The sequence below is a fragment of the Mastomys coucha genome, unplaced genomic scaffold (genome assembly GCF_008632895.1).
Source record: "Mastomys coucha isolate ucsf_1 unplaced genomic scaffold, UCSF_Mcou_1 pScaffold9, whole genome shotgun sequence".
Classification (NCBI taxonomy): domain Eukaryota; kingdom Metazoa; phylum Chordata; class Mammalia; order Rodentia; family Muridae; genus Mastomys; species Mastomys coucha.
The window spans coordinates 52,790-61,231 of record NW_022196915.1 but is presented as its reverse complement, the minus strand read 5'-3'; the positions used below and the strand labels follow the sequence as shown (position 1 = coordinate 61,231).

At 39.7% G+C, this 8,442-nt stretch overlaps 1 long non-coding RNA gene across 1 annotated transcript in view; it reads left to right on the top strand.

Annotated features, from left to right (window-relative positions):
• The window catches only part of LOC116084922, an 11,321-nt gene extending 8,174 nt beyond the window's left edge, over nt 1-3,147 (top strand). Inside the window, exon 3 of the long non-coding RNA XR_004116318.1 lies at nt 2,779-3,147. This is a non-coding gene — a long non-coding RNA (uncharacterized LOC116084922). The remainder of the gene's footprint in view (nt 1-2,778) is intronic.
• Nucleotides 3,148-8,442: the final 5,295 nt, after the last annotated feature.

Here is an 8,442-nt window from a genome sequence, read left to right as displayed (position 1 = left end):
TTTTTTTTGGTTTTGCGAGACAGGGTTTCTCTGTGTAGTCCTGGCTGTCCTGGAACTCACTATGTAGACCAGGCTGGCCTCAAATTCAGAAATCTGCCTGCCTCTGTCTCCCAAGCGCTGGGATTAAAGGCATGCGCCACCACCGCCCAGCGAGTTATTCTTTTTTAAACTAAAAAAAAAAAAAAAAAGTTATAGATTCACAAAAATTGTTAAGATATGTCACCTTTTTATTTTTATTAGATATTTTCTTTATTTACATTTCTCCCCTTTCCTATTTTCCCTGCAAAAAATCCCTTACCCCCTTCCCTCCTCCCCCTGCTCACCAATCTATCAACACCTACTTCCTGGCCCTGGCATTGTCCTACACTGGGGCATAGAGCCTTCACCAAGACCAAAGGCCTCTCCTCTCATTGATGACCAACAAGGCCATCCTTTGCTACATATGCAGCTGGAGCCATGGGTCCCTCCATGTGTATTCTTTGATTGGTAGTTTAGTCCCAGGGAGCTCTGGGGGTACTGATTGATTCATATTGTTGTTCCTCCTAAGGGGCTGCAAACCCCTTCAACTCCTTGGGTCCTTTCTCCAGTTTTACTCCATTGGGGACCCTGTGCTCAGTCCAGTGGTTGACTGAGAGCATCCACTTCTGTGTTTGTCAGGCACTGTTAGAGCCCCTCAGGAGACAGCTATATCAGGCTCCTGTGAGCAAGTACTTGTTAGCATCCACAATAGTGTCTGGGTTTAGTGAATGTATATGGGATAGATCCCCAGGTAGGGCAGTCTCTGGATGGTCTTTCCTTCAGTCTCTGCTCTACATGTTGTTTCTGTAACTCCTCCCATAGGTATTTTGTTCCCCCTTCTAAGAAGGACCACAGCATCCACACTTTGGTCTTCCTTCTTGAGCTTCATGTGGTCTGTGAATTGTATCTTGCATTTTCTGAGCTTCTGGGCTAATATCCACTTATCAGTGAGTGAATACCATGTGTGTTTTTTTGTGATTGGGATACTTCACTCAGGATGATATTTTCTAGTTCCATCCATTTGCCTAAGAATTTCATAAATTCATTGTTTTTAATAGCTGTGTAGTATTCTACTGTGTAAATGTGTCACATTTTCTGTATCCATTCCTCTTTTGAGGGACATCTGGGTTCTTTCCAGCTTCTGGCTATTATAAATAAGGCTGCTATGAACATAGTGGAGCATGTGTCCTTATTACATGTTGGAGCATCTTCTGGGTATATGCCCAGGAGTGGTGTTGCTGGGACCTCAGGGAGTACTATGTCCAATTTTCTGAGGAACTGCCAAACTGATTTCTAGTAGTTGTATCAGTTTGCAATCACACCAGCAATGGAGGAATGTTCCTCTTTCTCCATATCCTCAACAGAATCTGCTCTCACCTGAGATTTTCATATTGGTCATCCTGAGTGGTTTGAAGTGGAATCTCAGGGTTGTTTTGATTTTCATTTCCCTGATGACTAAGGATGTTGAACATTTCTTTAGGTGCTTCTCAGCCATTCAGTATTCCTCAGTTGAGAATTCTTTGTTTGGCTCTGTATCCCATTTTTTAATAGGATTATTTGGTTCTCTGGAGTCTAACTTCTTGAGTTCTTTGTATATGTTGGATATTAGCCCTCTATCGGATGTAAGGTTGGTAAAGATCTTTCCCTAATCTGTTGGTTGCTGTTTTGTTCTATTGACAATGTCCTTTGCCTTACAGAAGCTTTGCAATTTTATGAGGTCCCATTTGTCAATTCTGGATCTTAGAGCATAAGCTATTGGTGTTCTGTTCAGGAACTTTTCCCCTGTGCCCATGCCCTCAAGGCTCTTCCCCACTTCCTTTTCTATTAGTTTCAGTGTATCTGGCTTTATGTGGAGGTTCTTGATCCACTTGGACTTGAACTTTGTACAAGGAGATAAGAGTGGATCAATTTGCATTCTTCTACATGCTAACCACCAGTTGAACCAGCACCATTTGTTGAAAATGTTGTGTTTTTTCCACTGGATAGTTTTAGCTCCTTTGTCAAAAATCAAGTGACCATAGGTGTGTGGGTTCATTTGTGGGTCTTCAATTCTATTCTACTGAAGAGATGTCACCTTTAAGTCTTTGGCTATGTTTTGCTGAAAACTATAAACTAAATCTGTATAGAACTGATGCATATCTGTCCTAAAGAAGTTGGTTCTCAACCTTTCTAATGCTTTATGTAGCCTCATTTAATACCGTTCCTCATTTTGTGCTGACCCCCAACCATAAAGTTATTTTGTTGCTACTTTTAACTATAATTTTCAACTGTTATGAATGATAATATAAATATATGACATATATATATGATATTTAACCCCCAAAAGGGCCCTGACACAGAGGTTGAGAACCATTGTCCTAAAGAGACTATTTTTCATAACAACAATATATTGTCCAAAGTAAGAAGCTAACATTGCAACAATACAATCAAGTAGACCAGAGACTTGAGACTCCATAAATTTTGGCATGTCCTAAAAATATATCTCTTTATGGAGGATTAATCATCTAGGGAGTTTCATGTAACTGCTGAAAGTTTTAATTCACAGTACTGACTTTCCACCAAAGGATTCACTAGAAGGCACATGTTTTTAAATGCACGTGAAAATCTTAAACTGCCTCCATTTGCTTCTTTTTCTCTTGGTAAAAATACAAGACCTGAGAAGCCAAGCCAGCCACTCTCTGGACTATACAGCAAATGCTCAATAAACACTTGGTGCAAGTTTGTCATAATCCATTTTCTCTATGATTTCCTTTTCCACAGTCTCTGGAAATGTATATGCATACAACAGCAGAACAGGTGCAAGAAAATGGAAGACACTTGGAAACCAGGAAGAGTCCTTTGGGCGCATATACTTCCTCTCAGAAGCCAGTCCCTTGGAGGAGTCAAAACCCTTGAAAACTCCCCTGCAATAATAGTTCTCTGAGTGATGGCATTTTTGTGGGTGTTACTGGCATGTATAACTAAATTTAAGCTGTAGACCTGAGTTCAGCTGCTGGGTGGATATTATGTTCATATTCTTATTCTAGCTGTTCTAGAATCAGCTAGTTCTGGTGGAGGGCAATAAGAGATACCATTTTTAAGTCTATGGCTATGTTTTGCTGAAAGTAGAAACTAAATCTGTATACATCCCATGTCCTCCTTGGCTCACAATGTATAGCTCCTTTAGATCATCACTGTTTTCCTCACTGATGTAGTCCATCCCATGCTTGGCACAGAATAGGACTCCATACCTACTTGGTAAATAAAAGCATTTGAGTATATAAGTATATTTCTTGCCTTTGATTCAGGTCTCTTATTCCACTGTGACTTACAGAACAGGAATGAGAATCATCTCCAGGAAAGGTAGTTTGTTTTGTTTTATTTCATTTCTTGTAGTCATAAAAAATGTAGGATCTTACAGAAGTACAATTGATCTTGCTTTTAATTTTCTTTTTATAGGTCTCTGGAGGATGACCACCTGAAGACTTTAGTTATTAATGACTTGCTAAGGAGATGTCAGTGTCAAACTTTTCAAAAGCTGTGCACATAGACAGATTTCTAAGATTCATTTGGGCTTTTTCATGACCTCTGATCTGGAGACCAGGAGACATGAGGGCAGGAGCCCACAAGCACTGTTGAGAAGTTATATCAACACTCATTTCACAATGAAATTGGCTTGGGATATACATACTCTTAATTAATAATAATCAGAGTAAGATATACACATGAGCAATATTAAACTAATATTTGAATCTGAAGATATCAGGGACTTGAATGACCACAAATGCCTTAGTACTCACCTCTGCTTGCACAAGTTCAAGGTTTGAGAGATCTGATCTTCCAACAGCAAATATCTGAAATTAAGCAGGGTTATTTCTTCCTTATATCTGCTTGAAGGACTGATCCTCAAGAGGCATTATAGCACAGAGGCTATCAATGATTTTGAAGTGTGACAAGTCATTTTTTCTCTCTGAAGTCCAATATTTCTTCTTTTAAAAGCTGTATGCTTTAAATTACAGCTTGCTCTATCTATCTATGTACCTATCTATATATGTATGTATGTATGTATGTATGTATGTATGTATGTATCCGTCCATCTATCTGTCTATCTATCTATCTATCTATCTATCTATCTATCATCTATCTATGTGTGTGCTCATGTGTATTATGTAGGCATAGATGCACATCGTGTATGTGTGCAAATGTGTGGAGGCCAGTAGTGTCAGATTTCTTCTCTGCCACGCACACTCGTCTACTCCAGTCACATCCATAATATCGGGGATAAAATCCTGATAAAGGATAAGAGGCAATAAGACTTCAAAAGGAGATCTGTGCCTCCTGGATTTCAGACAGTCGCTGGTATCCCCTAACTCAGATGTGTTTCAGATTAGTCTTTCCAATCATCAACACGGCCTCATAATTAGGCATAAAGCTACCCCAAGTAATGATTTGTAAATGGTTACGATTGGGCATTGTCTCCTGGCTGACACAATGTTTCTAACTATCCTAGTTTAATGTTTTACATACTAGAGAGTAATTGAAAGGTTTCTCTCACTCTAGGACATTAGCTGAAAGTGTTAGGTTGGGATTCCCCCCTGCCTGCCTCCAACAAGAACCAGAGAATTAGCATAAGAATACCTCAACAGGGAGGGCTCCACCCCTCTTTCTCCTGCTTCACACCTAGCTACCAGACTCTGCTGACGTTGGTGTGAGGGTCGCTTGCCTAAGTGACTTCAGTGTAACACTAGGACTGGGGGAAGAAGGACTTGGACTCACATACAGGACTAGCACTAGAACTTAGATGGGCTAGGACTCAGATTCATGTATCTTTCGCAGTCCCCCGGGCCCAGAGTGCTTGGGCCCGGGGGATGCAGCACCAGTTCAGAGGAGATAGCTGCTGCTTTAGATCCAGTATGTTTCAGATAGCCTCAGAGGTACCTCAACTGTTGAGCTGCCAGATTTTTCATTTCTCTTTTGCAATGATTGTAAAAGCCTCATGTCATTTTTAAAGAAATACACCCAGACCTTACACCACTCGTGTGTAGTCTGTTTGTCAAAGCCGAATCCCGTGCCCACCTGGCCAGAACCCCTAGTCCCGTGGAACAAGGGACCCCGTAAGAAATCCCGGTCCGTGGCACTTCTCCAATATTTCTTACTTTAAAAAAGTTTTTTGAGGTCATTATTTATCCATAGTTGACCTGAAATTCACTTTATAGCCTGCCTGGCTGGGCTTGAACTCACAGAGATCAGCCAGCTCCTACCTCCTGAGTGTGGGGATTAAAGGCAAATGTAACTATGTATGGTTTCCCAACTTGTTTTTGAGACTAACTGAACCACAAGATTACTGATTTGGCTGGGCTGAGTGGCCTGCAATCCCTTGGGTCCTCCTGCCTCCATCTCTTAGGCACTGGGATCACAGATATGTAGTGCTGTGCTCAGTATTTTATATGGCTGCTGGAGATTTTCACATTTGCATTTGCACATTTGCACACTCATGTGCCTGCAATAAAGTTACTCATAACAATCCCGCTTTCTCCAGACAACAGAGCAAGGTCTGTTGTTTTCATAAGTCATGGCAGCTGGGAGGCAATTGCATAGACAACAGCTTAATCTAGCTGGAAAATGCAGGAAGAGGATGGCACACACGAAATTTCCTCCATTATTATTAACCTGACATGTGATGCACACCAAAGCCCTCAGTGCTTCACTATGTCTCATACTGAGTTGGGGAAAAACAACACATAGCTCAAAGTCTTCAGGCGGCAGCACTTCCTAACCTGTAAACCAGAGACATGGCAATATAGTGGGTGTGGGGTGGTGTGTGTGTGTGTTTGTGTGTGTGTGTGTGTGTGTGTATACAGTTCTGGGATTTATAGGTTGGAACCAGTTGGTAATTAGCTTAACAATGTCTGTGAAAGGAGCAGCCTGCTTTTTTCCAGATGGCAGTGTAATTCTCCTTCAGGGGAGAGACCAAAGAATGTCTGGGAAAGTGCTCTTCACTCTCCAGCTAGCCTCTCTTAGGATCAATTAGGATTTGATGAATAGAGTCTCCATCTGCTGCCAGCTGCGTTTTGAGGGAGAAAACACAAACACATATAAACTTTCTTTTCAATGTCTAGCTTGGATCAATTTGTATTGGATGTGCTTGTGCCAAAACAATACAAACTGTTAAGTTGGTATTTGTTATCTACACAAACAGGCTTACTTCAACTTGTTGGGTAGTTTGGGATTCAGTTGCAGACCTGTCAGCAGAAAAGACCCAGAATGGAAACCCTCTGGAGAGTTGTTTGGGAGAGAAGTGGTACAGCTGCCCCCAGGACCAGGCCTTGTGGTGGAATCTCTGGGTCTCTGTCAACTTGCCTCCAAACTATACTTATTTGTGATGTCCGTTTTGTCCAACTTAATAATATGATTTTTCAGTTTCCTGAGGTGACACGGACACTCTCACAAACTGGGCAACTTAAGGCAAGCAAAATGTTTGTATACCTGTGCTGCAGGAGTTTTCCTGTCCAATCACATTAGGGGAATGGGAGGCCTGTGATTGGACAGAGAAAAGGGAGGCAGAGCTAAAAGTGGTAGAGACAGAGAGCATCTTGGGATAAGAGACAGAAGATGGCTGCTGACATGATCCAGTCTCAAATAGCTATGATTTCACAATATTAGAAATATTGGGATAAAGCTATTATTATTATTATTTGACTATGGAATTGTTGTGTTAGTATCTTGTAAATTGTGATATTATTGATACATAAATCTGATTGGTTAATTAAGTTTTAAGAGTCTAGATTCTGTCTGGTTAGTGGGTCTTGTGATATGCAACCTTGAGGTTGGTGGTTCCATTTAGTTTCTGGAATTTGGGATCGCCAACTACATGGGTTTATGCTGAGGAAGAACTAGCAGGGCCAAGGACAAGTGAATGAAAGCTGGGTACACAGAAATCAAGTGCAGCAGGGGCTGGCTCCAGAGAGTTGGAGGTGGCAACAGGACCTCAGGAGCATAATCTGGCCCAGTGGAGAGGTTAGCAGATTCTTTTTTTTTTTTTTTAACTTTTATTGCATTATGATGAGAAAAGTTACATAATTTCAATTTATCTGAATTTGTTAACATTTAAAAACATATTTTAAGTAAATCAAATTAAATCACATTCTTGATTCCCTTTTGTACCTCCACTCCTCCCAGAGACCCTTCTTTAATACCTACAATATCTTTTTTTGTCATATTCCTTAAAATTTATAAAATATTATAAAAATAAAAATAAGTATTATAACAGTTGTTTGATATAAAACAACAATCAATTTAACAGTCTTATGTAGATGCTCATCTACAGCAATAGTGAAAATATATTTTTCTCAATATAAATTTTAGGGCTGGTGAGATGGCTCTGCGGGGAAGAGCACTGACTGCTCTTCAGAAGGTCATGAGTTCAATTCCCAGCAACCACCTGCAATGAGACCTGATGCCCCCTTCTGGTGCGTCTGAAGACAGCAAAAGTGTACCTACATATAATAAATAAATAAATCTTTAAAAAAATATATAAATTTTAAATAACTCCAAACATATTAACTGTATACTTCAAAATAATACATCACTACTAGTATTTTCTTAAATGAACATAAATATATAAAGTCTTTTTGTTTGTTTTGTATTTAATAGAGTTTAAAATCTTGGTTCTTACTGTGGTACAAGCCCAAAATAAGAACAATTTTTAGACATTGGATTTCATTGTAATAAGGCAGTACTTCAATGACCCTCACATCATCAAAGGATTTTACCTCCATCGTAGCTAAGCTGAGAGTTGATAGGTCTGCTGCAACAAGAAATGAATTGTAGGCTCGATTTTTGGATACAGACTTCCTGCTATGGTCAAAGCTATTTGACTTGAGTGAGTGACCTTATTCTCAGCCCACAGAGAACAGGTTATATTCATTTAAGAAATGGTGTAGGTATTAAGATGGTCTATCCATAAAGTCACTCATCAACTGTTTCAATGAACAATGGTTCTACTTGGAGGGTGGCACAGACATTAGGTGAGGGTTTTGGTTCTTTAGCTGTGATAATTTGGAAAAGCATTCATCTCAGAGAAAGAGTAACTTATAAAGTCCTCTTCTTCAAACTTGTTACAAGAGTTACAAACGTCAAGCAAAGCATTCAGTCTCACTCTTTGTTGTTCTCTTACAAGCAACCTCCTAGTTAATCGTCTGTTTCTTTTAGGTATATAAATACTTTTGAAATATATAAGCTGTTCTGAAAACCATAGTATAGTGTAAAAACATGAAATAAACAATACTACATACAGAGAGGCTGAGATATGAGAAGCAAGATTTCAAGACCCTTTGTTGTACATAACAAGACACTGTCACAAACAAGCTGACAGTGAATATAGATTGTACAATGTTGGACCTATTTCTACAATTACCAAATTAGAGAGATCATTAGATGACAATC